Source organism: Xiphophorus maculatus, chromosome 3 (genome assembly GCF_002775205.1).
Source record: "Xiphophorus maculatus strain JP 163 A chromosome 3, X_maculatus-5.0-male, whole genome shotgun sequence".
In the NCBI taxonomy this organism is placed as follows: Eukaryota; Metazoa; Chordata; class Actinopteri; order Cyprinodontiformes; family Poeciliidae; genus Xiphophorus; species Xiphophorus maculatus.
In genome coordinates, this window is record NC_036445.1 from 14,271,986 (window position 1) to 14,299,758 (window position 27,773).

At 39.1% G+C, this 27,773-nt stretch overlaps 1 protein-coding gene across 2 annotated transcripts in view; it reads left to right on the forward strand.

The window, feature by feature from the left end:
• Window positions 1-27,773, forward strand: part of nphs1 (NPHS1, nephrin) — a 199,603-nt gene that overhangs the window by 61,766 nt on the left and 110,064 nt on the right. The window contains exons 2-3 of one of the 2 annotated variants that reach the window (XM_023330210.1): window positions 6,402-6,776; window positions 18,112-18,227. The gene's annotated coding sequence lies outside the window, so the exon portion shown is untranslated. The remainder of the gene's footprint in view (window positions 1-6,401; window positions 6,777-18,111; window positions 18,228-27,773) is intronic. The other variant, XM_023330209.1, reaches the window with a different exon arrangement.

Below are 27,773 nucleotides of genomic sequence, written 5' to 3' on the forward strand. Positions count from 1 at the left end.
TGTTATTGAGTCCAAGATGCTTCGAATACTACAGACTGACAGATTTGATAGTCTGTAGTATTTTTGGAGGCTTGATTTATTTATTTGTTTGAGCTTATCATATGAACAAGTTTTCATTATGCTGGTTGTACGCAGCATAATGGAGAAGCTATATTTTGATGGTGTGCTGGAAGTGGAGTATCAGAAAGAGCAGCAGCTTCTTAAAGAGACAGAGGACAATTTCAAGTCTTCAAATTGCAAAGCAAAATTTCTTTGAAGTTATGTTGGACATATACATACACACACACACACATATATATATATATATAATTTTTATAACAACTGAATATAAAAACAGATTTTCATAAAAATCTGTTTTTTTGTGTATTCAATGCACAATACTGCCCCTTTAATTCTTCTTATTAATTTTTAAGAAGATAATACATTTTAATTTCAATTAGTTCATTTGGGATCAGGGTTTTTAGATCTTTAGTGAAAATCTTTAGAGGGGAAAAAAAATCTGGTTGGGAAACATAAATGAACCTGTTTAAAAAGTCCACGTCTTATGTTGGCATTATGTTAAATTTTTTATCAAACTCCTAAATTAAAAATGTGGACAGTCATTACTTATTTGTCAAATTGTACTGGCTCAAAAGGTGGATGTCACATTGGGTTTGCTAAAGAAGAGCGGGGCAACAGTCAGGGAGGGAAAGAGTGGATCAAAGACTGCTGATCCCTCCAAATGCTCTGCAAAACTACCTTGTTTAAGGGGCTTTTACTCCAAATGGACTTCCTGGACTGTCACACTAAGTGGAGATGACAGGATTTAAAAAGCAACATCTGGAAGGGTTTGAGCATACTTATTCAAATAGCTTCATAGTCCCGCCTGATTATAGCAAGATCTAAACAAAATGAATCATGGCCCGCACACTGTATATTCCCTACTTAAGTCCTAAAAGCCTTCTAGTTAATTCCCACATGCTCTAAATCAATACCACATTCCTTTCACTATAATTCTGTATGTATCTTACTTTCCACAACCACTCACATTTTGCAATCATCTCATTAGAGGTAACGTGAATCCATTAGACTTCTGCATATGTTTTGATTACCTCCTACTGTCCACTGCTTCCTCATTGCCAGCCTGCTTCCTGTATTGGTGCTTCTTTGTCCAGAAAAATGCCACACGTCTGAAATAAACATGAAGTCAGCATAATCAGCCTCCTGCGGGCTATGCTTATCATGCCTTTTTTCCATGATTTCCAAAGATTAGAATGCAGAGGAAGAGGAGAGAAATGATAGACGTGTGTTGCTTCGAAATGGCAAATGTGTAGATCTATGGACGAGTGCTTAGCCCACAGCTGCCAGCCAAAGGAGAGAGAGAGACACAAAGGGTCCTTGTGTTCAGGCTGAAAGATGGGCCAGAAAAAGGCAGCTAAAGATCTACTAGTGTATCTCAGCTGTCTTATGGGTCAATAGACCCTTTCCTCCTACTGAAGGAGCCTATAACCTCTAATGTTCTTCCACAGACAGTTCAGCAGTTTTGAATCAATGATAAGGGATAACAAAGGAGTAAAGAGAAAATGCTGGATTCTACCATCTTTTCTTCAAATATCCAATGGAAGATCAGATTTTGTTGTTTCGGGACAGCAACACAGGGAGAGGCGAAGACCCCCGCCATTAAAAACGCGATGTGTGTTTTGTTTCTACACATATGGAGAGCTGCTTGGTTTCTCTTCTTTCTCTCATGTCCTCTCAATAGGCTCGGGATAAACATCTGTTACCGAGGAAATCTTGAGAAAAAAGGCAGCTTGACAAATTGGTTTTGAGGAAGAGGTTTTTTTTGAAAGAGGTTTAATTTAAGCCACCCTGTCAGACTATTGTTCTTTGGGTGAGGACAGAAATTAAAATTTTAATTTTTTAGTGGAAGGATTTTGAATGGGTTGGAAAACTGATTTTGGGACACCAAATCAAGCATTTAATGTGTGTCTGACAAGCTTCACGGTATAAAAGAGAATTAGTTTTTATGTGAAACTTTGTTTTTTTTTTCTCCAAGTCTGCATGTACCGTACTTTGGGAAATACGAATCCAAAATTTAATAAAACCAGTAATATTTCATTCCATATGCATATCCAGCTCCTGGGGATTGTTAAAGTTGTGCAAGTGATTAACTCATTTTCCTGCAAGAGGAGATTTAAAGCAGTTAGTCTGTGTATTGTTTGGGTAACACTGCTCTCTTATCTCTATTATTAGCTGGCCACTCGCTCCCTGCAGTTTCTTTCCTTCCAGTATTTCCTGATTACATTTTTCATCCCTGTCTTAACCACATCCCGCGTTCTTTCGTGCTGTGTACTTTCCTTGGCAGTTCATATATAAGGCCACATCCTCACTATGATTAGAACTATTCTTTTTTTTTTTTTTTTTAGAAAAAAGGGATATAGGAGGAAGTTTATCATTGCCCTGCCACAATAAGGAACATGCTGCAAATCTCTCTGAGGACGCTGTATGAATTACAATGAACAGTTGTTTGAACACTAGATTAATCGATATTTTAAAGCTATTAAGTTCAACACATTTTTTATGTTTTACAAAAAATCTGATATTTTCCTTGATTAAATAATGAAATCAAATTAAAAAAGCAATATTCAAACGTGTGAGAATCTCTTGAGACTTGAGCACTGACACAACTTTTGCTTTTAAATTAGATGAACATAGACTGGGCACAATCAGGGAAGATGACAAAGATTTGAAGAAGAATTAATAAAACCCCTTGCCATCAAAGCTAGTAGAAGTCCCATTTATCTTGAGAAGGCCATCAGGAATATTTAGCACACCCCGGAGAGGAGGTTCACTGTTATGCTGGTCAGCAACACCTGTACAAACAGAGCCTTCACCAAGAGTTGTTGGATAATTTATGATTTTCCTGATCCTTGCCCACAAATTCAACATCTGTAGTTAGAAAATGAACATCTAAGGGAGTCCCATGCATTTTAGAAACTAATTGGTGAATGATGAAGTTGTAATACATCTTTGATGAGCTAGTGCAAGTAAAAAAAACAACAAAAAAATAAAACTGTAGTTCAGCGAAAAGAGCGGTCTTTCTAAAAGTTAAGGAGAGTGGTTTATAAATCATGGTTGGGGCTTGCATTGCGGCCACTAGCACAGGGAATATTTCACGACTGGAATAAATTTATTGTCTTAAAGTTTTGGGTTTGCACTGACAGCCGAGTTCAACTTTAAGCCTTCCATCCACACAAAAAGAAGAAGTTATCTTCCTCAAGATATGTTATTAACTTGCTTGATATTAACTTGCTTGTTTTATTTACATTACTAGATCTTTAACCAGTATGTTGAAACATTTAATTCATTTCTTAACTGGGACATGGACCATTCACAAATGAGACTTGAATAAATTCAAGGGTTTTTCAGAAACAAGTGAGTTATCAAAGATGACATCCAGGGATAATGAGGCTAGCACAAACCAACCAATGAAGAACAATTCCAGAAATGTAGCCGGCAGTGGTTCAGGAACGTTTGCCAAACAAAACCGATCAATTACTCTGCTAACTGAAGAAGTCATTAGTGAGGCAAACTGAGTCAAAGTCAATTACCTACATTTCAATTTGATTCTAGTTGCAAAACAGCGTAGGTAGGTTGAGTTTATGATTTCAATCAATACAAGTTTATTTTTTTATCTAAGCTGATGGCATAGAGTTGGTAATTTGCATAAAACATATCCTCCTGAAAAAGCATGTGGCCACAGTGCTTTTTCACTGTGTTCTTCCTCAGGAAGAATTTTTGTATTTTTGTTTGGTTGACCAGAGTGATGCATGATGAAAATATAATGGCATTACAATATTTCACAGTTTGGAATACAGTATTTGTTTTCTAATCACAGAGCTTTAACATGTGGTGATCTATAACTAGAAAACCTAATTACTACTGCAAAGATGTCATGTTTCTTTCTAGTCCCAAAGGTGTTCAAGTCAAGGTAGGCTGCAACCCATGGTGACATTTTTTCCTGTTAAAATTTTGTTGTTCGTCTCCACTGGTGTGCCATCCTTGACATGTGTAAAGCAAATTTGGGACAACCAATCGTAATGAACTTATTATCTGGATGTTTGGATTACAAAATATCTTTGTAAACATAGAGATTTTACCTGGCACCCATCTCCAAACCAAAATGCTGAAACTTTGCTGGCTGCAAGGGTTTGGGCTAACCTGTTGTACGAATGCAATTCTGCCATCACTGTTGTGATGCCAACATCCTTCTCACTAGAGAGTCAATTTTAATACACGAATAAGACACATAAAAATAAACTTTAAGAGACTGAGCTCAGTAAAGATTGGACTTGATTGTCTGAATGTTTAAATGTCAGAAAATGCTGATATATTTTAGGCTTTCTATAGCCAAGATAAAGCTTCTTTGTAGCCATTGAGAAACGGTCCAGGATGTTTAAATTAATTAGCTTTCTCTACATAAGCAAATTTGCTAATAGATCATTTGAGAACACTGCCAGCTTCAGTTGTCCATTGAATAAGACCAAAAATGGATTCTGCAACAACTCTTGAGGTGCCAGCAATCTGTGTACTTGACAGTATAATTTGTTGGATCAAAGAAGACTTCAGCAAATCAAATTTATGACATCCAGAAGTCTCAATATTCACCATAAAATGTGGAAAAATATCGTAGACAGCATCTGACATCCTAAGTTACCTGTACTGGTATACTGGTTGTGAAGACGACTTCATCATCCAGTCACCAGATAATATGAAAGAATATATATCTAGTTTAAAATAAAGTGTCTACGCTCCAGTGTTAATCAAAAAGTACTGTTGACAAAAGGATTGTATTGGAATGTCAGTAAATCTGCTACAAATGGTGGGTAATAAAAGAAGAATTGAGACCTCAAACAAATGTTAGTGCTATTTCATGACTTGGCACACTTTCATCCCAAGTGGCTCACAAATTTTGGAGCTCCATTTGCAAAGCCGAGCTTTGTACCAGCAAAAAGCAGGTAAAATACATTGCTCAAGGATACAACCGTTCCACATAATACATGTTGTATTAAAACAGGTCGTGCTCAAATTAAGTGGATCCATGAAGAGAAATGAAAAAGGGCCCCTTTTGAGGGGAAAATACATTAGTTTTGCTGATAGATGATCACTTGAAAGCTTTGTGCTGTGAATAAGGAAATCTTGACCAGTTAAAGTAAAACTGATTTATATCAGTTAAGATGCTGTCCAGAGGGCCACTGCAGGAGGGAGAGGGATATGCCAATTTATCCATGAATATATCAAAGTCCTCTTAGTGGCTCATTGGTGTAATGACTTTTTCCTGTTACTCACAAAGTATTGGCTTAATTACTCTGTTTAGAGATATCCTCAACATTATACATTCCCTTTACATTCTTAATACTTTTTGAATTAACAAAGTTAAGTTCTAATGTTCCATGCAGATGTCAAACACATGCATGCATGACCGGTGCTGCACTGACCTTTTAATAGGAATATATTAAAAGGAGATCCCTGCGGCACTATTCAATATTGTTGTAACACTAACACGAGTACTTTAGCGGAAAGCAGAAATTGCGGTTCCCCTCAACCAAAACCTGCTCATTATTGTCCATGTGAGCAGCTTGTCTCATTCATTAAGCATTCCCCATGTTATGTGCTCAGGAGACCCAGAGAACGCAAAGAAGAAGAAACTGCAGCAGGAAAATATGATGATGATGATGATGATGATGATGATGATGATGATGATGTCGATGATGAAGGTCATGCTGTGGTTTAACCCGGATGTGCCTCAAGTGAAAAAATGATTGATTGGAGCATTCTTGGGCTGACATGCCCTCACTGCAGCTGAAACCTGTTAACTCAATGTGCGCAGGACCGGGCTGAATGAAGAGGCAAACCTGTTGTGACTGCCACATGGCAAATACTATGCTTGGCTGGTCAGGCCGCAGTTCAAGTAGGGTAGAAGCCGTGCAAATAAACAACCTGCATTGAAAATTAGGTGTCTGTATCACTCCATGTTCGTTGTAGTAGAATTGGGAAGCTGTGTACGGATCTGTGTATGACATGATTTCTCGTATTTTTCAGTAGTTAATATCCACTGAGGTTGCCTGAACAACAGTTCTAGACCAATTTTAGCACTAAACGTGGCCAGAGCATCACAATGTGGACTACAGAAGAAACTGAGACAATAAGAGTCTTGAAAATCCACTGAACTTTTGTCAAATTTTGTGGCATTACAATAGCAAACTTCACAGTTTTCTATTATAATTTTAAGTGATTAGCTAATGCCACCACTTCACTGTAAGACTTTTATTTGCAAAGAATACAAATATGGATGTATCATTGAGATGTCTCACTCAGGGCTAATGCCCCCATTCTGACTCTCCTTTATTGTGTCCCTGTAGGTTCTTTGCCACTCTCTTCATTAATCCTAGATGGATTATTGCAGATTTAACAAAACTCGGCCAAAGATCGGATTAAATCAGTAACAAAGCTGAGGGGATGCAACAAGAAGAGACATGATAAGCAAGGGGCTGTGGCTCTGTCAGCAGCCATTAGCGCTCACATCAAAGTCTTGAGGAAATCACTGCTGCTGAGAGCTGCCATTATAGTGCTGCTGGAGAATCTGGGGTCCAGGTGCCGGATCTGCATCACGCCCCCCACCCCCACCCTACCTCACACACACAACTCTGAACGGAGACCGGAAGCGGACACCAACACCATTCGTTCCACTGGGCCAAATCTACACCTGTTTCTACTGCTAATTAGCAAACAATAAGGTGAGAGACAGCAGGTTTCCAGACTTCATGATATATTCAAACGGGTTTACAAACTGTTCTACAGGTGCCTTATCTCCGCAGTGGAACAGCCATTATCACTTTTGTTTCCTCTTCTCAGCAGTTCTCCATTATGATTCCTCACACAAAAGATGAGTGAAATACAACTTTGCAAGCAGGGGTGTGAGCCCAGCTCTGCTTTCTTTAAAACAAAGTGGAAAACACCTCAGCAGTAATTAATCTTGTCTCTCCACCATAAAACCATCCAGCGTGCATAAAGCCAGCTCGCCCTACACGACGGTTTCAGAGTTTCCTGTCCAAGTCCTACCACCGTGGACGCTTGGAATTTCAGACATTCCCAGGCCAGTCTGTCTAAACATCTGTCTGCGCATGGGCTCTGAGATGAGGACAGTCTTTGTAATCCTGTCCACAGTGGGAGAATAAGTAGCTCACAGGAGTGCAGTGCGGCTGCTACAGCAGTCCAGGCTTGACAGGCATGTACTTGAAAAGTTGCTGTACTGTGAGTGACTGTCCTTTCCCTCCTGTCTAGCCCTTATCTAGTTCACTCAGCCCCTGCCATGGAAACACACACACTCATACACGCCCCCCTCAACTCTCACACACACTTTATTCATACAGTTGTGTGCTGCAACAACTGTCTCCCTCGGTCACCTCTGTTCCCTGCCTTCTCCTGTAGGATGACGTGTGTTTGATGGCTGAAATCACTGCACTCACTTCCTCCCCCCTTCCACCCCACTGTCATGTCTCCTCTGCAGCAGCCACACCACAGCCTGGGGAAGTGGGTGGATAGAGGGGGGTGAGAAGTTCAGTGAGTGGCATGTTTGTACTGCTCAGCACCTTAAGAAGAGATTTAGTGCAGCTGATCTGTTGTTTTGTTTGTTGCTTTGTGTGTCCCTCTTAATTAGCTCCTTGGACAAACAGTTATAATGTGCCCCCTCAAAGCCACTGCAGCTAATCAGGAATGCTGAGGAGCCTGAGATGAAGAACAGAGTGATGTTGACCTCAAAATGTCAGCTGGTGTTGCATTACTTACTGTTTACGCTCACTGTTCCACGCTGAAGTTTTCATGATTATGCTCGGGGCTATTTACATATTTGAACTCTGCTTTTTGTCCATTGTTATTTCATACAGAAGAAATTAAAAAGGCTTGGGGGAAAAAAAGCTTCAGGCTTGTTTTTGAAAGGGTGGAAGAGCTCATTATGGGGAAATAGGCTGAACCTTAGCCACCCACGCCATTCATTTGGGCAACCAAGAGGCTCATTATCCTTTTTGAGAGCCTTTAGGTCAAAACACCATATCCTGCCCTGCGCTGAATCCATAGAAGTCGAGCAAGACTCAAAGGTTAGATGGCACTCAGCCAGAGAACAAAGTGAAAATGACAAGAATGAAATGGAAAGAGGTGACACCTGCCAGTCTCCATGATCTTGGGTGATTGAGTGATGCAACAATCTGCATCAGAATGCAGCTGTTTATAAAGATTTTTCCCCACTATTTGATGTGATGTTCTGGAGTCAAAAATGTGTGTTTTTAAATTAAATGAAAATCATTTCTTAGACAGGCAATTTTACCAACAGACATGTTTTTTAAAATTATTAACTAATTTAATTCAGCTGCATGACATTAGATTATTAGGTGATGGAATTACAATATATCAGAGTTTAATGAAGCAGATGGAATTTGTCTGTATTGTTGAGCCCAATAATAAGAATTATTATCAATGTAGCTATAATTGAAATTATACTTGCTGAGGTATAATGAACTACTTTGAACAGAGCTGAATTAAATATAATTCTCTCATCTGTTATTTGAGTTGGTAAAATGCAACATGGCAGCACTCTTACAGATATGTCAAGATCTATACAGATAAACTTATATACAATACAGACCAAAAGTTTGGACACACCTTCTCATTGAATTCAATGAGAAAGTGTGTCCAAACTTTTGGTCTGTACTATATATATATATATATATATAAATAAAAAAAAATATCTAGATTTAAAGAACAGAAAACCAGCAGCACTCCATGTCAGGGGTTTTGCACGTCTATGCTACAAGGTTTTCAAAGCTTTTTTAATGTTTGCTTTTAATCTTCAAACTGTCTTATTTATTATTCATTTGAACAGTGGAGGATTTATTACTGAATACAGAAGGAAGGATGTTTATAAATTATATATATATATACATATATATATATATGTAAATGCATTTTGAATGTATTTTATTTAGAGGTATCAGGGGACTGAACATAAATTCAGACGACATTTTCTGATCTTTATTTCTGAAAAAAAAGAAAAAACTTTAGAAACCATTCATCTTTTTCTGGATCTATTGGTTGCAATGCTGAGAAGTAACATCAACCACATTTCTATTATTTGAATAAGGCTCTAAAACATTTTATGTAGCCCTGCATGTTTAGGGTGGCATACTCCCTTATTACGCTCCATAACAATGCATTGCTATCATATACTAGTACTGGTTTATCAAACACATTCTAGCAGAAGAGACCTTTCTTTTATTCCCCTTTTCTACCATTGTTTCTCTTTCATGCTTGTAAGTGAGGGTGAGGAATAGGTTATTCAGCTTGTTGCAAAGTACAACTTTTACATCCCACACACTGGTCCTCAAAGGTGTTGTGCTGCACAGTTTGTTGCCAGTGACATCCAGGCCAGGCATGCACACACAGAAATGAGAGCTGAACACAGAATAAAAAGGAATGACTTACTGTAGTAGGACATGGAATAGGTTATCTGTTTAAAACATGCAAATGTTCTCATATGTTTTGGAAGAAATTATTAACAAAATAGCAATACAATATAGAATAGGCCTATCTTTAGTTCTGCATTTGTTGCCAACTTTAGCAGCAGCTCAATAGCTACAAAACATCAAGAGCAGACATCCCCTTGACAAGTTTGTAAAAAAAAAAAAGATATGCCAATAAGCATACTTTTTTGAACATCAGATATAAAATGTTTTCCAACCCACAAGTCCTACTGATGTTTTGTCAAAATTTTAGGCTTTGGTGTTTAGAAATTTTAAAGATGGATGGATGGATGGATGGATGGATGGATGGATACAATTAGATAACTGGATCAGAAATCCGCCATATATTCACCAATATTTGTCCATACTCTAGTTTCCTTGTCTATACTTATTAGGTCTTGAAGCTGAAATTCCAAATCAATTTCCTGACCAACTAAAATCTTTGATATATTCTCTGTGATGACAAATTAGCACCTACTTACTTCGTCACCCTAACAACCCATCAATTTTTGTAATGTTTGTTATTCTAACCTCTTTTTATCCTGGGTTTAAACAAACCAACAGCACAGCTCTTGCACAGTCACCAGCTGTTTTTCATCTGCTTGTTGTGACTGGAAATGATGGCACTTACGCCCCAAGGGCCCTTTCTTAGCCTTGATAGAGCTAGCTATCTATTCTGAGCCCCTTGGCTGTTTATACCTCTGCTAAAAGCATGGCCACAATCTGTCAGTGTGGCCACTATCTCTGCTGTGGTCCCTTTTCTGAGACTGGCTCCAGGGAAAGCAAGAGAGGGCAACTGTGGTTTTGGGTGATATTTATGATTTCAAGTTTCAACCCCCATCCCTTCGACTTCATGACTCTCTTGGCTGACTGATAATGGAACAAAGCTCTGGTTTAATCATCTATATATGTCACATGTCCAGGCCCCCTCCCTACCTCCACCCAATGTGAATCATCTGCGTCACAGTAACTGGAGCACACGGTCACTATGGCCCTTGGCTCTGCTTCGCCAGTGCCAGCTCTGAATCCATTGCCTGTCCAGGGAGAGCGAAGACAAGGCAGAGAGGGCTTTGCTTAGATCTCCTCTTCCTTCCCCCTGAAGCTTGACGAGTTCCTGCCTTGCATGGCTGCCCCGTCTGAGGATGTTTACTCTTAATTGAGCTGCTCACTCATCCCCTGGCCCCCGGGGGACACCTCTGTGTCACTTCCAATGATTAACCTAAATTTCATCCGTCATACAGGACCGCTGCCAGATCTGGTAAGGGCACAAATTATGTGTTGAGACACGGACAATAAAAGAGCAAGGAAGAGGAAAAGAAACTGAGTGAGCGGCGAAGCATGGCACAGCTTGATAAGTGAAGCATAATAAATCCACCCATCAAAATGCACGTATGCACATAAAACCGGGAAGATGAGGACGGAGATTATTAGGTAAAAGGTACATTTTTCTTGCCTCAGCAAAAGTCTTTCTGCAGTGATGTCACACAGTTGGTCAAGTGGATTTAAAAATGACCTCTTGTAAGGCTGGCTTCCATTAAACAGTGCTGGTGTGGACCAATTTGGGCGTTTTAGCTCTGGCCTAGCTCCAGGGGTAAACACGTTGGTAATGTATGGGGCTTTCTGAGAGTTTGTCTCAGGCTCGGTTGCTCATTTCCCCCCTTCAGTAAGTAGCAAGAGATCAAAGGCAGTGAGAGAAGAGCCGTTCTGTCCAGTTGTACATGGAGCCAATCAGACCTTCTATTTATTGGCACACGCAGAAGCAGTATAAATCACGTCAAACAGCATTGACCACAGCCTTAGTCATGAACAGCAGCTCACAACAACACATAGATTTGCTGTTATCTTTGATCAATGTGGAGTTATTTAAAAGCTTCGAAAGAACCAGTGTCTTTTAGTTTTCACAGTTTTCATTTGCACTTGCTTCCGTTTTTCATGCCTGTTCTGTTTTCCAAACACTTGTGTGCATCGGTGGCTTGAAGCACCTCCCACCGCCCCCCCTGCCAAGGCACTCATGGAGAAGTGATAGACATGGGGAGTCTGTGGGCCAGCAACCATGAAATAAATATGGATGGTCATGAGTGAGATGAGCGAGGATCATCTGTTTTGCCATCTGCTTGCATGAGAGCGTGGATGTAATGACTGTAGTCCTGCCCAGCCCGTTGAGCCCGGAGTCGCAGGGAAGATGTTTGACGGAAAATGCACGTTTGCTCCACACAAACACAAGCAAAAGTGCACAGTCACTCACATGGACACACAAAAAAATCCCCATTGTACACGGTCTTTCCCCGAAAGAGAATGGTGACACTTGTACAGTGTCTTGCCCTTTTCACAGTTTGTCACGTTACAACAAACTTCAATGTGTTATGTTGGACTTTATGTGAAAGACCAGCAAGTTCAAATCTCACAAGTGTGAAGTGGAAAAAAAAATGAATGTAAGGTTTTCTACGGTTTTTACGAAAAAAATCTGAAAAGTGCGCCTTGCCTTGTAGGGAGGTAGTAAATGTCAGTGTAAAGGATTTGCTGCACTGCATTTTACTTCCTCCCTATTTCAAATGTGAACACACTTTTCAGATTTTTATTTGTAAAACCTTGCATGCATTTCTTCAATTGCATGTTCTCTGGTCAGATGTGTCTAGAGATCCATGTAGACTGGAATTTTTTAGTCTATGTGTACCACAGTTGGTGGTTGATCTACAAAGAAAACAAGTTCAGGCTCAAAATACTTGACTAGACTTGAACAAAGCTCCACTTGGGCAGCTTAGATCAGTCAACTTAAATGGTTTTACATAAACACATCTAAATGTGTTAGAATGGCCTACTCAAAGCCTAGACTTAATTATATTGGAGAACCTATGTGGCAAGCCTTGAAAATGCATGTTCGCTCTGATCAATAATAGAGTTTGAGATAGTTTGCAAAGAAGAATGGCTCTTTACAGATGCACATACCCCCAAAAACGTGCAGCTATAACTGCATTGGAAGAGATGAATACAAATGCCTGCCACATTTTTCAGGTTTAGTTTTCTCACACTTCACATTATTCACTGCTGTGTGTTGATCTTTCACATTAAACAAAATAATCAATCTTTATGATTGTAAGGTGGCAACATATTCAAGCCGTATTAAAACTTTTGCACAGCACTGGATTTCCTCTCACACCCACACAGACACAGCCGCAGCTTTCCCCTTTGGGTTTAGGTACAAAGTCTGGGCTGCTGCATGTGGCTTGCTTATTCTGCGAGCATCTGGCCCACAGTGGCCATTAGAAATGACAGGTTGACAATTGGCAGACAGCATTGGTGTTGGTGATTGTTCAGCTGGCAGTGTCCTGCCATGTGACAGTCTGTTAGTGTCCCTGCACGGAGAACAACGTGGGACTTGTGTAAGCAGCACTCTGGGCATTGAGGGGAATAAAAAAAAAAAAAAGAGCCGCAGCAACCCACCAGCAACTCCTCCGCCACCCATCCTCACTGTTCCCCAAGCAGACAATCCTCTTTTTCCTTGGATGGCTTCGTCGCTCAGGGCTGGTAATACTATGAGTGTATGTTTACGGAAAAAACGAGAGGCGGAAAAAAAAACAGGCTGTTGAATTATACATATTACTTATGGAGGGTGACACAGTAGGAGCTCTCAGAATCAATCTTGACGCTTGGATGGAATCATGGAGCGCAGAGAAAATGGCAAACATTGCTGTGGCTCAATGGCCTGATGCTCTCATAAATATGTTTTTATGGCCCTGAATGAGTTGGGGCACAAATATGTTTGGTGCTCATATAGGTATGTGTGTGAGACTGTTCGGGACAATGCTTCACATCGGTTATAGAGCAATCCTAATTTAATTAGCTAATACAATATAAAAAACAATAGTGGGTCAATCCTGATTTTGCATGTTTTACACCTTAAATTAGATCTATGCAAGAAAGAGGTCTGATTGCTGAGACCATTTTGGTGCTCAGTTTTCTTCACTTGCAGAAGATTTTAACAGTTACTGAAAACACCACTTGAACGACAAACTTGTTAAGCATACAATGCCTTGCCAAAATATTGGTACCCCTTGAAATATTTCACATTTTTTATGTTACAGTTGCAAATGCCAATCTGTTTTATTGGTATTTTATTTCTTAGACTCACAAAGTAGAGCATTTGTGAAGTATATGAAGAGAAATGACACATAATAAATTTTTAATATAAAATTCTGAAAACTGTGGCTTCACTTCCAACTAGCTTTACTTTGATACCCCAATCTAAAATCCAGTGCATTCAACCTTAGAGTCTGCCAGTGTGTAATTTAATCTCAGTATAAATCCATCTGTTCTGTGACGGCCTCATAGGAGAACATTCGTTAAAAAAAAAAGCAGCATCATGAGGACTAAGAACAGAGCAGGGCAGGTCACAAAGGAGAGATTAGTCCTTCATTCTAAAGCCTAAAGAGCACAGCATGGTCGCACACCTACCAAGACCGGGCCACCCAAATAAATGGAGAAGCTTGGTAATGAGATAATCTACTAGAGAAGCAGCAAAGATGCTGTGTAGCACCAGCAGACATTAAAAGCTCAGGAATGGGGCTGAATGCAAATCTACCCATACGACCCCTCACATGTCTTCCACTTCACAACTATTTTCAACTTTGCTTTGATTTATCACATAAAACCTAATACAATACAATGAGGTTCACAGCTGCAACTTGACAAAATGTGGAAGGAAGTGTTAGTATGCTACAGCAAGACACTGTACAACTATCTGAGATCAAACCCCATCTCATTCGTAGAACTCTCTTGAGGAAATTCCGAACAATCTGCTGCTTCAGATTTTTCATCCATCCTTTGGGTTAAGTGTTGTCTCGGAAACGTGCATAACAGCAGGCTGCTGAGGAGGGTGATAGTGGGGTGAGGGAGTCTGTTAAGAGGCTCTTGAACTATAGTCTACTGTAAGTGGAGAGAGCTGAATGAGAAAATTATCCAAGTGCTGGAAAAGAGAGGCAGAAGATGCAACAGATTCATGGCTTTGATGATTTGTTTTGCTTTGCCTACATGCCCTGAAAGCTGCCAGACTTCACAATCAATGAAATCTGCGAGGGAAAAAAAAGCTAGCTCTTTGCCGTGAACAAAGTCATGAGATTGGAGAGTTAAAGCGTCTTTACTTCTAACTATTATGTAGCATTGCTGTTTTTTGTTTTTATGCTCTGCTCCTAAGTTCCCTGTATCCTTTTGTCTGATTAGGAATTTTGCTGTGTTCTCTTTGGTAAGAAGACGGGAAAAAAAATGTGCAGAGCAAAACAACAAAACAGCCATTCATCTGTGATGTTTTTCTCCCTCATTCAGTTTGAAGCTTCACCAACTGGCAAGCTGCATGCTCCACTTTTTCATGTTGCCCTGGCATTTAAGCTACAATGAAAGCATTCTTTGAAATGTGTGGCACAAAATAAAAGGGAAAAAAAGTTATATCTATCCTAACCGATATGCAATGATTGTGTGACACATTACTATGTTCTGAGATTGTGTAATTCAGTTATTAATGTTGACTCTGTGGGCCTGTAACTTATTTATATCGTGTTTTATTGAAGCTCAGGGAGTTGCGGAGACTGCATAAGCTTTGACTCTTGATGCCAGCCGAGTGATGCAAAGGGAATCCCATTTCTCATTCCCTCTGCTTCTGATGAGTCACCTGCCAGTAATCAAAAATAAAACACTTGTGTCATGTGCTAAACAGGTGCATCTCAATAAATAAGGATATCACTACATTCAGTTCAAAAAGTGGAACACTATATAGATTTATTATGCCCACCAAACATTTATTCCTGTGGATTTGGGTGATTAGGATTCAGATCAACAGATAACTCAAAAGCCAGCTATGTGTATAATTAGAATACTACATAAGACAAATTTAATATAAGGACTTACATACAGGAATGTTATGTTATGTCATGGGAAGGTCTGCTGAGTTGACTATTGTCCAGTAGGTAGTCATCAACTTGCTGACGTGGTCTGTTGCATCCAATTATATCAGTGAAAAGTTAAGCGGAAGAGAAAAGCGTCGTCCCAAAATGTACACAAGTATCAGGGATAGCCACATCCTGCAGAGGATGCAGCAGAAGTTAAACTCCCATAAACAAAGAGAAGTAAAAAGTCCGATTTTAAGTTACTTGAGGCAGTGGTCATTTGGAGAAGTGTTTCCACGACTGTGTTTGTCATCCAAAGTCAATACAGCTGTCTGCTTAAAATTTTTAGAACCCTTAATGGTTATTGTTGTTGAGGAAGTTTATGGAGATGGTGATTTTGTATTTCAGCAGGACTTTACTTTTTTGTTTTCTTTGCACTTAACTTTCCGGTAACATACTATAGGAACAGAACTCGGTAAACCCAGAGTTTCTGTAGCAAATACATTTTGGGGCTTATAGTCCTTGTGGAGGTTGTCAAAGACTGTATAAGACAACTGTTAAGCCAAAGCTCTCAAAATATACAATATAGCCTTTCTGTATTGAAAATCTTTTTTGACTGTGCATATGCGTTTTGAGAAACAGATTTATGGGGTTTCAATAGTTGTAAGCTGTCAACATCTAAAATACCAGCAGTACATTCCTTTTCTTCTTCTTCACAAATCCAAGAATCAATTTGATGTGACTTTTGCCTTATTGAATTGAGTTACTGAAATACATTAACCATGATTATAGTCATTTTTTTATTTACAACTGTATAGAAAATAACAAGCATTTAAATAGAACAGGTCAAATCTCGGTGTAAGCTATGTTCCTCTTTTCACACAGAGCTAGAAATAGTCGAGATCTGGCCCAAAACGTCATGGGGAAACTGGGATTAAGTTCAGCTGGATGTCGCCCCTGTCTCTCCAAATGCCCAGCACTTTCCCACCAGTGCTCTCACATCTTTGTGGGTCACAGAATCCCTGTCATGAAGGGCGTCGGGTTTTAACGTCAGGAACTGTGATATCTCCTCCCAAAACCCTTCCCTCTGCCTCTTCCCCTTCCTCCGATAACAGCTAATCCTTGCCTCGCATTAAACTGTGACCAAGATCAATTAAAACCCAGCCTCACCCCGATAGCAATCTCCCTCCGCTGCAGCCAGTGGTGAGAGAAGGCTGAGTGTGTGTGTGTGTGTGTGTGTGTGTGCGTGTGCGTGGTTTGGAGCTGTGTGTACAGCCCGAATGTGGTTGCCAAGCCACAGGGAAAGCCTGCCATTGATTTTCATCGCCTCTTACCAGAGATGAAAGACAATAAAAAAACAATAACAGCGATGATCACAGCACTGCCAGCCGTGGATGCATACAATAATTATCCACATCCGAATTAGTATTCCTTTCTTTGTTTTAATTATTTTTATTTGGCACTGGCTTAACCATTGTTATGAACTCGATAATGAAAGTGAATAAAGCTAAGTATTTTGTGTGGGTCTATATTTTTCCTCATTCTCTTATTGCTCATTTACAATCAGTTCAATGAAGATTTCTCCCACAGGGTTCCTGCTCAAATTTTCATCAAATTTCCAGGCTTTCCCACACTCAAATTCCCAAGTTAAAGACTGAAAACTTACAAAAATGTCATGAATAAAAAGAAAGAAGGAAGGAAGGTCATAAGATTTTGATGGCTGTATGGATGGATGGTCAGACAGACTAATGAATGGGTGGATGAACAAATTGACTGATGGGAGGTCAGTCAGATGCATGGATGGACAAAGAACAGGATGGAGAGAAGGATAAATAAAGTTGGATGAAGATTAATATAGCATTTAAATTCTAAATGGTAAATGACCTGTTCTTCTATAGCACATTATTTAGTCCATATGGTACATCCAGTTAGTAACCCACTGCTAGTATGCAAGGCAGGTGAAGTGTCTGAGACAGATTTCAGGTTCAAATCGGCAACCTACTGTTTACAGGACAAACTCCTACCTACTAAAAACTTTTAGACAATTAGACAGAACATACAGTCAAGAAATACAAGTGTTCTTTCACACTTTGTTTTATAATTCCACACTTACACAGCCCTTGCAATGGATTTAGTCAAATTCCAGATGTTTTCAGGCTGCTTAGGAACCCTGCTAGCACCAAGAGGCATTTCCCAGCCTATCGTTTTTATTTAGAAACTTTAGTGTAAGTGGGCATCATTTCTGTTACATATGGTGTGCCAGTTCCACAGTGTATGATTGTTTCCAAGATCATTGGCATAAGCATTGAGATCGGTTGGCAGAAAATGGAGGCTTGATACTGGGGTGCCAAACATGCCTTGGCATGTGAGATGGGCAGGGTGGGTAGGGGAGAGGCAGGAAGTGTGGAACGCCAGAAAGGTAGAGGATAAGGAAGGGGATGGTGGTGGGCATGGCAGGACAAGGCGGGAAAAGAGGCGGAGTGGAGTCTCCAGCGGGTACTATGGCTGCCAAGCCGACTGTCATGTCAACTACTGGGATTGGCTGCTGTGGGCCTCAGGTTGTTTTGGTGTATACTTCAAAGGGACAGGCTGTGAACATGAAAACATAACCCAATCCCCCCCCTATCTGTCCCATCTTTCACATCCCTTCCACTACTCTTTCCACATTCGCTCTTTTTCAGCCTCTCTCCCTGAGAGGGCCACATCCGCGGAGGTGCAGAGTCTTTGAGCACAGAGGGAGAAACAGCACGCCCGCAGGGTTGCCGGTACAGAACCTAGAGAGGACGGACGTGGAGAGGTGAGGTGGTCAACTCTTGCACCCCTGAGCGCTGTGTTATCAGCGATGGTTTTGCAACACAAACAACCCAAGAAAGTTTCTCACAGATGCACAAACCCCAAGAAAAGTACCATCTGGTGCCATTTTTATCCTCCTTCCACTGCGCCTCTGTTTCGTCTTTGCACTGCTGTCAGCACTGTTTCAATTACACTCTGCAGCTTATGTCTATAGTGGATTACACCAGCTCCATGTTTGTGTGTACGGCTGTGGGCAGGCTTGTGCTTTTAGGCTATACAGGGCTTTCTTCTTTTATTGTCGAACCAAAGACAATGGTGTTCTTGGCCTGCGAGCAGTTTCCACCCCTTTGCAGCGCAGTGGCAGAATTAAGACCTGAATGTTCCAGATTTAATTTAGAACAAAGAGATCTCATTTTGATTTTTGTTCCTGCTTTTTTCACCCTTTTATGTACAACACTTTTATTTTTAGTTGATGGGGCTTTTTCTTCTTGTAGATTGGCTGTGCTTAGTTGTGACCTAGTTTATTAAAAGGGGGGGGAGTTTGGACAAGCCATGGGAATCCGGGGCAGATTAACTTTCTGTTAGTTCTCCCTAGCAAAGCTCCATATGTCAGAGCTGCTGCTGTCAAAAATGGAAGTCACTAGCACGACTTGTAGGGGTATATTGAACATTTACACAATAAATCTCAATTTATTGTATGTGCAAGCCAAAAGCTTTTGCTATGCAAAATAAGTAATTCAATAACATAAGAATCACGAGTGCCAATCTAATTTTGGGGGTAAATGTATGTGATAGAAATTGGTCTGGTATTCCTAATACATGGTTTTCAAAATTTTGAAAAACTTAAAAAAATGTTCATTTGCATTCATCCCCTGGTAACTCTAAAGAAGGTCTAATGTGACCGATACTGTCTTCCTATGCATAAGTTAATCTCATCTTGAACACCAGGTAAAACATGCTGGTGGCAGCAGCTTGCTTTTCTTCAGTACACTTGTGTATAATTTATTATCAGTAGATACAACATGGTGGTGGTGGCATGAGAACACCTTCCTTTACAGGGAAGCTGAGGTGATGAGAAGATGGAAATTAAGTGGAAGAAAATCCTGAAAGGTCTATCAGATTCTGCAAAAGAAGATACTAGGGGTATCCAGCAGGATGATCCTTAACATTTAACTTGAACAACATTGCCAGGACTCCATCCAGTCTAACTGAGTTTGAGCTATTTGGCCAAAAATGGGCAAACATTTCAGTCACTACATTTGGATCACTGGTAGAATCAAATATCTAAAAACCTCAAGCTGTTATTGTAGTAAAAGGCGGTTCTACCCAGTACAGACTCAGGGGGCGGAATACAAATGCATAACTCAATTTTCAGATTTTTTTTTTTTTTTTTAAATTGAAAGTCATGCATAATTTTTCTTCCACTTAACGATACTGCACTACTTTGTGTTGATCTTTTCCCAATAAAACATAATGTAGATTCTGGTTTGCAGAGTGACAAAATGTGAAAAGTTCAACGGGTATAAATAGTTTTAGAAATCACTCGTCCAGAGTGATTTTGGAGAAAGGATGCAGAACACATTCATTTAGCCTTCAGCATGGAAATGTTAGTGTTGAACTTCAGCACTAAGCACTGCACATTATCTGGCTGTGTTGTGCTTCTTTATACTCCTGAGGTAATAATGTTTACTGTCTTACTTTCACTTGATAGAGAACAACAAACAGCAGCCAGCAGAAGGTTAGAACTGGAAATGGCTTTGCAAGATAAGAAAAAATGTAAATTCTCCTGGCACCACTGCAAGGGATAAAAAAACTTTTTTTTTTTAACCTGCTGTGGGTTGTCAAAACTTTCAACTAAAACTAGCAGAACAAGATATGTGTATATGTGGAAGGAGAGAGGAAAGCTACTCAAGAAAGTCCGTCACAACTGCTGCCGACCCCCCACAAACTGCTGCAGCCCTGATGTGTACTGTAATTACATTTCTACGGAGGTGCACACCGCAGGACGTAGGTACCCAAACACCTTGGTGCAGAGGCATCAGTCAGCCTTTAAGAGCTCGAGTTTGCAGCTTAATTTAGAAGTGAGCAGAGGCAGGAGGAAAATAGGCTTGTTGCTTTATTAAAACAGAATTTCCAGCCGAAAGTCTTTTAGGAATCAGCCGCCATCTCTGGTTTCCAATCAAAATATCTATCAAACTCAAACTGTGCTTGGCAAAAAAAAAAGAAAAGAAAAAAAAAAAAACCTCCATGCAGTTTATTACTTTATTATTGGGTTGAATAATGTTCTTTATACTGGCTCAAACGATGAAGATGAGCTGAAAAACATATAAGGCCCATCTGTCCCGCTTCTTCAGATGTGCAGAAAGACAGATAAACGGTGAAGATATTCATCATCTTCCCTATATCTTCTTTGTTTATCTATCCTTATCTGTTTTTGCCTGGATGCATAGTAAACACTCCTGTGTTGTGCACAGCCATGCCTGTAATTAAGCATATTCTGGGTAATAACCCCATTGGATCTCAAAGCATTTACAAGGTTATCCAACTGAAGACAGCTTACAAAAGAAATCAGGAGTAAATGACAAGAGGATAAAGAGATAGAAGGTTAGGGGGAAGGTGTGTTTTGTTTCTTGTCTTGTTTCACTGCATCCATGCTGTAAGGGCTTGCTGTGTATTTACTGTGCAACGGTTTTAAATCAACAATCTTGTTTTTAAGGAGCCAGAGTTTTTTTTCATCTTCTAAAGGAGCCTTGATCAATGGTTCTTTACGTTTTCTGGCCGTCTTTTCAGGACTGCCTCATGGCTTTGAATACAGTTTACTCCTTTTGCTATTTCTGCACATTTATTAGGTAAATATTTACCAAATTACCATTGTTATGCATATTTTCTCACTCCAATGTGCAACAGCGTGAATTCTCAACATGAAGCTACCAGGAAGCCATTCCTGTATTTCTGGTATCTAGACTGTCCAGAAGTACAAGCTGCTTAGTGCTCAGGGACACGGTAAGGTAGGCTGAAACTCAACAGCCTACCTTCCAAGACAACCTACGTGTCTTGTTTAACTACTGAAAAAGATACATAGGTTGATTCATCAAGACTGTTTCAATAAATATTTGACGACAGACTTTTTTAAGGTTTTATGAACTGATAAAATGAGAATGACTTTTGAAAGTTAGATAGATGAGCCTGTGGCTGGATCAGTACCTGCACAGAACTCCACTTTAATTCAGACACCAGCAAGGTGGAAGTGGGGTATTGGTGTGTGCTGGTATTTTTAGGGATCTTTCAACATCGAATATGACCTCAAAATCAACTCCCAAACCTACTACCAGTTTTCAGAAGACACTTTCTTCAAGCAGAGTTACAGGGGAAAAAAATAAACAAGTCTATGATTTTAAGGCAGGATATCCTCTATTATGTGGATCCAAGTACTTTGCTGCATTGCCACCCCATAAAGATTAAAGAATCCTGACATGATCTCTTCTGCACCTGAGCTAAATCTTATTCTGTGGGCTGACTAAAAAAAGATTGAGGTTTATTTTGGATTGACTGAAATCACTGTAGTACTGTAGTACCATGGCTTAATACTTAGGGGGATGCAACCAGGGGGCTGTCACGAACACTCAATAGAAAAACAATGTATCTCTGTCTAGTCAGCTGACTAGCTTTCAAGCTACCTTAGAAAAGAATAATTTTAAGGCCTAAAAACTATCTTGAATGAATTGATAGCATCTGAAGGTCATGCCTGGAAGAAAATGGAAAACAAAAATCCAGCAAATACAACAGAGCTAAACAAACTTCTAGTTGGTCTTATGTATGTATGCGGAATGTCTGGCCAAAAAGTAGTTTGTGAATCATTCCCTTGGTGATAAAATACTATTTCAGGTGTGAAATGTCATTATTTTTAGAAAGTATGATACAATTAGTCAATAATTCCCAACAAAATACACTTTTGTGAGATGCTGCAGTTAACTGCTACTAAATAATCACATGTATTTTTTTCCTTTTAGTTGTTTGTTCAATACAAAAACAACACTGTGAGTAGAGTGGCTCAACAAACATTTATTAGAAAATGGTCAGATACCAGACTGGGTGAAAAGGCAGCACATATCAAATGAAAGAGAATCAGAAAGCCAAAATAATTAGTAACCAAAATCAGTTTAACAGATTAAAAATAAGGGAGCCAAATCTAAAATGATGAGGGATTAAAACAGAGTGTTTTACCACTGAGAGCTTTGAAAGATCTGTAGCTGTCGTAAAGAGCTTACGAGATGTTATTCGCTCTGTGGCGAATAAGCTCACTCTCGCAAACGAAGATGGTCAAACTCAAAATGTTCAGATTATAGAACATATGCGACAGAGGACTCCAGCTTTTCAGGTGTACATCTGACCTGCTCCAGCCACTTCAAATGTAACTCAGGATCCTTGGAAAATTTAAATAAACTAAAACCACCCTTATGGGTCCTTGAACAAAGCCCTGCAATACAACATGAAAGCATTGCCGTTACTTACAACCAACAAAACTCTGAAACTTTCCACTAAACTGCTAATCTTTGGTTAAAAAATTGAGGGGGCATTCTTTACTGCTCTCTGCCTCGGTCACTAAGCAGCCTTTAATTTACCCAAGTAGTCACAGTGTTTTGATTGCATCAATGTTATCCAGGCGCACTTGTAATTATTAAATAGAAAACCGGAAAGGACTTTTTGCTTGAAAATATGGCAGAATAGATCACTATCATCAACACTTTAATGGGCTGATGAGCTTCAAAGTATCATTTTCTTGATGTGGTAAAGTTAACTTTTTCTACATAGCTGTCGACTTACTATGATTGCACTGTACAAGACCAGTTGGGGAAAAATGAATTCCCAGCAGTAATCAAACTTTGACCATGATGTCAAGTATTTTTACATTAACATTCATCACATCAAGGACAATGATCCAGGACCAGAGGAATATTAAAAGGCCACCAATAAACACACCACATGCAAAACAGTAACAAACACACTAAAAGGAGAGGTAGGAACAAATAGCCACCGGATTCATGGACGGTGCTAAGATCAATTCAAAAAAGATTAAAATGAGCATCCTGCTTATGCAAACATGTGCACACATTTGCATGGTGACACGGGAAGGGTAAGCGTTCACATTGTGTTTCTACCATTTGAGATGGACAAAATGTTCTTGACCCAAATGTTCAAATTGCAGGAACATTTTAGGATAAATGTGAGTAGTTTAATGACTGCAAACAAAAGTCATACAATACACATTTCAGTCAGAGCAGGCAGAAGCACACAAGCACTAATCAAGACCGGTGAGTCCTGCCGGCAGCTCACTCATCTCTGTCTCCACCTTTCATTACCTGCCCCTCCTCATGTGAAGACAGCTGGATAAAACTGCAGCCTCTGCAGAGCATCTCTGCAGGTTTCCCTCCTGGTGGTCCCCCTATCCCCCTCCCACTCTTGGCCAACGAAAACCTACCCATGGCTACTTTTAAACTTGTATCGGATGATTAGGCTTGGGTTGCATCCCAGAATACTGCTCAGCCCCAGCAGGGATTCAGCAGGGAGCATCGCAGCCAATGCATAATTTCTCAAGATGGGGTAACTCACACTGAGCAAGTGAGTCCCATTCCTGCACCACAAATATGTGACAAGCTTACTGAAGAACTAAATAAGATGGCACTGAGCGGATGACAAAGAACAAAATTTGACCTTTTTCCTGACATTGTAAGATGAAGCAGCCAGATAAGTAAAATTTAAACTCAATTTTTATAAATGAATATAAATGTCCTCAATGCATCTAGGAATGGACTATTTTTATTTCTATTCTTACTACCGGTATGTCTTGTAAAGTGAAGCTTAAAGGAATATATCAAAAGTTTTATGACCTTATGTTTTTAACAAAACGTCAACTGTTCAACTGTTGTTTCCAAATGATAATGGTTATATTCACTTCCTTAACAAAAAAAGTAAAAAAGGGTCAAATAATAATAATAATAATAATAATAATAATAATAATAATAATAATAATAATAATAATAATAATAATAATAATAATAAAAACAGAGCACAAGACATTCAAAAATATACTTGCAGAAAAGTGATTATTTCATGTTTTCCTAAACTCTGGCATCAAATCTAAGGTTATATATTCTGTATATATATATACAGTATATATTATAGTATAGGCTAAAAGTAGCAGCACAACAGCCCATGGCTTGCATTTGATTTCACAAAGTGAATACTTAGTTGGTAATTTATCCACTGAAGAGGAGAAGATAAGAAGAAATATTGTCTGAGTGCACTAACTTGGAAACCTATTAACCTAGGAGTTTATTTAGAAGCAAAATGAAACTTGCCTGATCTGTCATTCACAAATTTTGCATACACTTGTAATTTTCACCATTCATCTCAACTTTTCCTCAAATCTGACTAATCACCTTAAGGGGGCAGTATTATGTATTTTTCAGGCACTTAGTGCCGTTTTATAGTACAATCAAGTAACTATCTTGCCTTAATTTATTATAAAAATGCTATATATCAAATATGACTTAAAATAAATCTGACCTCGAAATCGGGCCTCCGTTTCTTTAAAAACTCCTGCTCTTTCTGAAACTCCAACTTCATGAAGTCATCACAACACTTCTGTATTAAGCCTTTAACATTTTTACTAGCTTTGCACTGAGAAGTAGCTTGTATAATGAGCTCAGCAGACGCAGGTGTTTGCTAAAAGCTGCTGGCTAGTTTGAAGGAGCTGAGTGAAGAGAGTTTCAGGGGAGGGCTGCTCCATGAGGTGGACGCTTGTAACCTGCAGCTCAGAGGAGGAGCTGCACCTGAAAGGCGGTGTTATATCCACCCAGGCAATTTGAATGGTTGCCACAGGAGATTAAAGGATTTCTCAAACGTGCATGAAACAACCAAGGCAACAGTCCAGGTATCTTTTTGTTGAAGGAATAATATTATAACATGATATATAGTTTAAAAAAAAGGTTGATTTGCATACTACTGCCTCTTTAAAGTTATCTGAATTTCCTTCTTTTCTGAGCAAACACTGCACCTTGGCAGAATTTTGACCAATCTCCTTTGCCTCGATTAACCTTTTGGTTCATGACATCACATAAAAGTCAGCAAGAAATCATGCATGATGCTAAAAGATAATATTTGCTTTTTTTGTGCAAAAAACATTTTAAGCTCTTATGTTGTGTACAGTCATTGGTGTACTGTGCTCACTGTCCGGTACACACTTTAATCCTTTAGAACTGTTTAATAGATTGTTAGAACACAATAACATGATTTTCTGAATGCACATTAAGCATGTTGACACCGGTTACACCTGCTACTGTGCCGTGCCGTAAAGTCTGCCATGTTCAGCAAATAGCCAGAGCCAAAAAGCAAAAATCTTTGCAGTTGTCTTCCAAACAAACCATGTAAGTTGAATAACGCTGCTGAATGAAAATATTGTTAGCTAAATGATGGCTAGTTTATCCATCCCTGTATCATAATAAGCTTGTTAACAAGAATTCTAATGTTGTTACCTGTTTTACATCCAATGCTTATTCATTAATGTCATGAATAACACCAACCCTCTTTATTTTCATTCATTCATTCATTCATTCTACTCCCTGTTGTTTTTTGCATATTTAAAATAGACCTTTATTGCTACAATGTAAGGAGCAAGGAGTCTGACATATAGCTTAAAAGAATCTGCAACTTTGACTGCAACCTTTTATTTTTTTTGAAAAACCACAAAAATCTTTAATTTCAGGATGTAGCATTTACTAAATAAACGTTACAATATTGTAGAGGGCCTGTCTGGAGAATAAAAACTATAATTCAAAAAATCTGATGTGCACAGGAATGTGTCAACTCACATTATTGCCTCTCCAAACCAGAGTAACCTACTAAATATTAGTAAACCATTCAGTGGCCATCCATCCATTCAGCAAGTCTCACTTTTCTATATAAAATCAATCCATGTTTGTCACATGAAGATTAACAAAAAATAAAAAATAAACACGATGGTATGCACTGTCTGCAGTTGTTTCTTGGCACTAAAAATACTTCAAGCTAATACTACATGTATGGTGGCTGGAAGAGAAGTAAAAGTTAAAACACTGATATACAATATAACTGCAGTCAAGCATTCCCTCCTTTAATTGATTGGTCACAGTTTAAGCTAATTATAATGGCTAAAAAGACATTGAGGGTTGTGGTGGATTGTTTGGAGTGCATGGTTATTAATTTATTGCAATCTGTGCATATCAATCAACATTTACTAATGACAAAGGTCACATAAAAATTGAATGGCCGCTTTTGGTTGATGAAGAAAAATATGTCAGAGCTTGTCCATGTTTGCAGCACAGATGATCTCAAAGCAAAAATGCTCACTCTGACCTTTTTTCTTATCACTGAAAAACAACCACACATGTATTCAAAATATTCTATATGAAAGGCTTCATTCTAATAAAGTCAACCATCCCTGTCCCATATGTAATAGCAGTTCATCAGGCATTTATGGTCCAGGTGATCTATCATAGACCATTGTAATCACTGCCTGATTGTAGGAGAGGTATGTCTGCAGATGCTTTTATTGGTCAAAACGTCCTTTCAAATTTACTAACCTGCTTGTCCTCATGATTTATTTACATTTCTCACTTTCAAGATTGTAGGCTTCATAGCTCTGAAATCTGACATGTCTGGAATGGAATGATCTGTTTCTTTCTCAAACTGGCATAAAATGATTCTATTTTAACCAGATGTTTTGGTTAGAGATCCTATTTTCAATATCTCATCAACATCTTTTAAAGCAGAAGACTCATTTCCTTTTAAATATGAAGATGGAGGTGGCTTTTTCAGAACAAGTGCAATAACACAAAAACAATGCTGTGAAGATTTTTGTTGGCCTCTGTCTCTGCCAAACAAGGAAATTGTAGTTCCCTTTCATCCAATTCTAATCAACATAGAACATGTGGGAGACTAATGGTGTTTTTCAGTTGGCAAAGCTGTGCTCGCTTCACCTCTGAGTGGGACAGTGTGCCTAACTGAAGAGATTATGGATGGCGGAGTATGCAGCAGCGGGTCAAAGGAACAAAATGTGCATCTTTTATCTTTAATAGCTTATGAATATTTAACTGCCAGGGTCATTCAACAAAATATCTATGTACCCAATTTATTTATATTTTTTTATTTATCTTTTATTTGAAACCCAAGTAAAGCATTTACTCTCACCAAAATAGCATAAATTACTCCAACTTTATCCCCTGAGCTCTCTGCTGAATAAAAGGCACCGGTTCCCAACAGTGTGTGCCTGATGGTGTGTTTATGCAAGTGTGTGCAGTTGCGTTTGTGCAGTCATGATTATTTTCTCTTGTGAGTCCTTTATAGCGCATTTTGCACAACCGACAACTTTTTTGGTTTGTGTGTGGTTACAGTGGATAACCTGGTTCTTTCAGCATTTATGTCTACAGTGCATGTTTATGCCACTATAAAGGCATCTTTCCTTCTGTCATGCCCATAAATTCAATTTTTAAGTTGAGAAACATGAAACAGG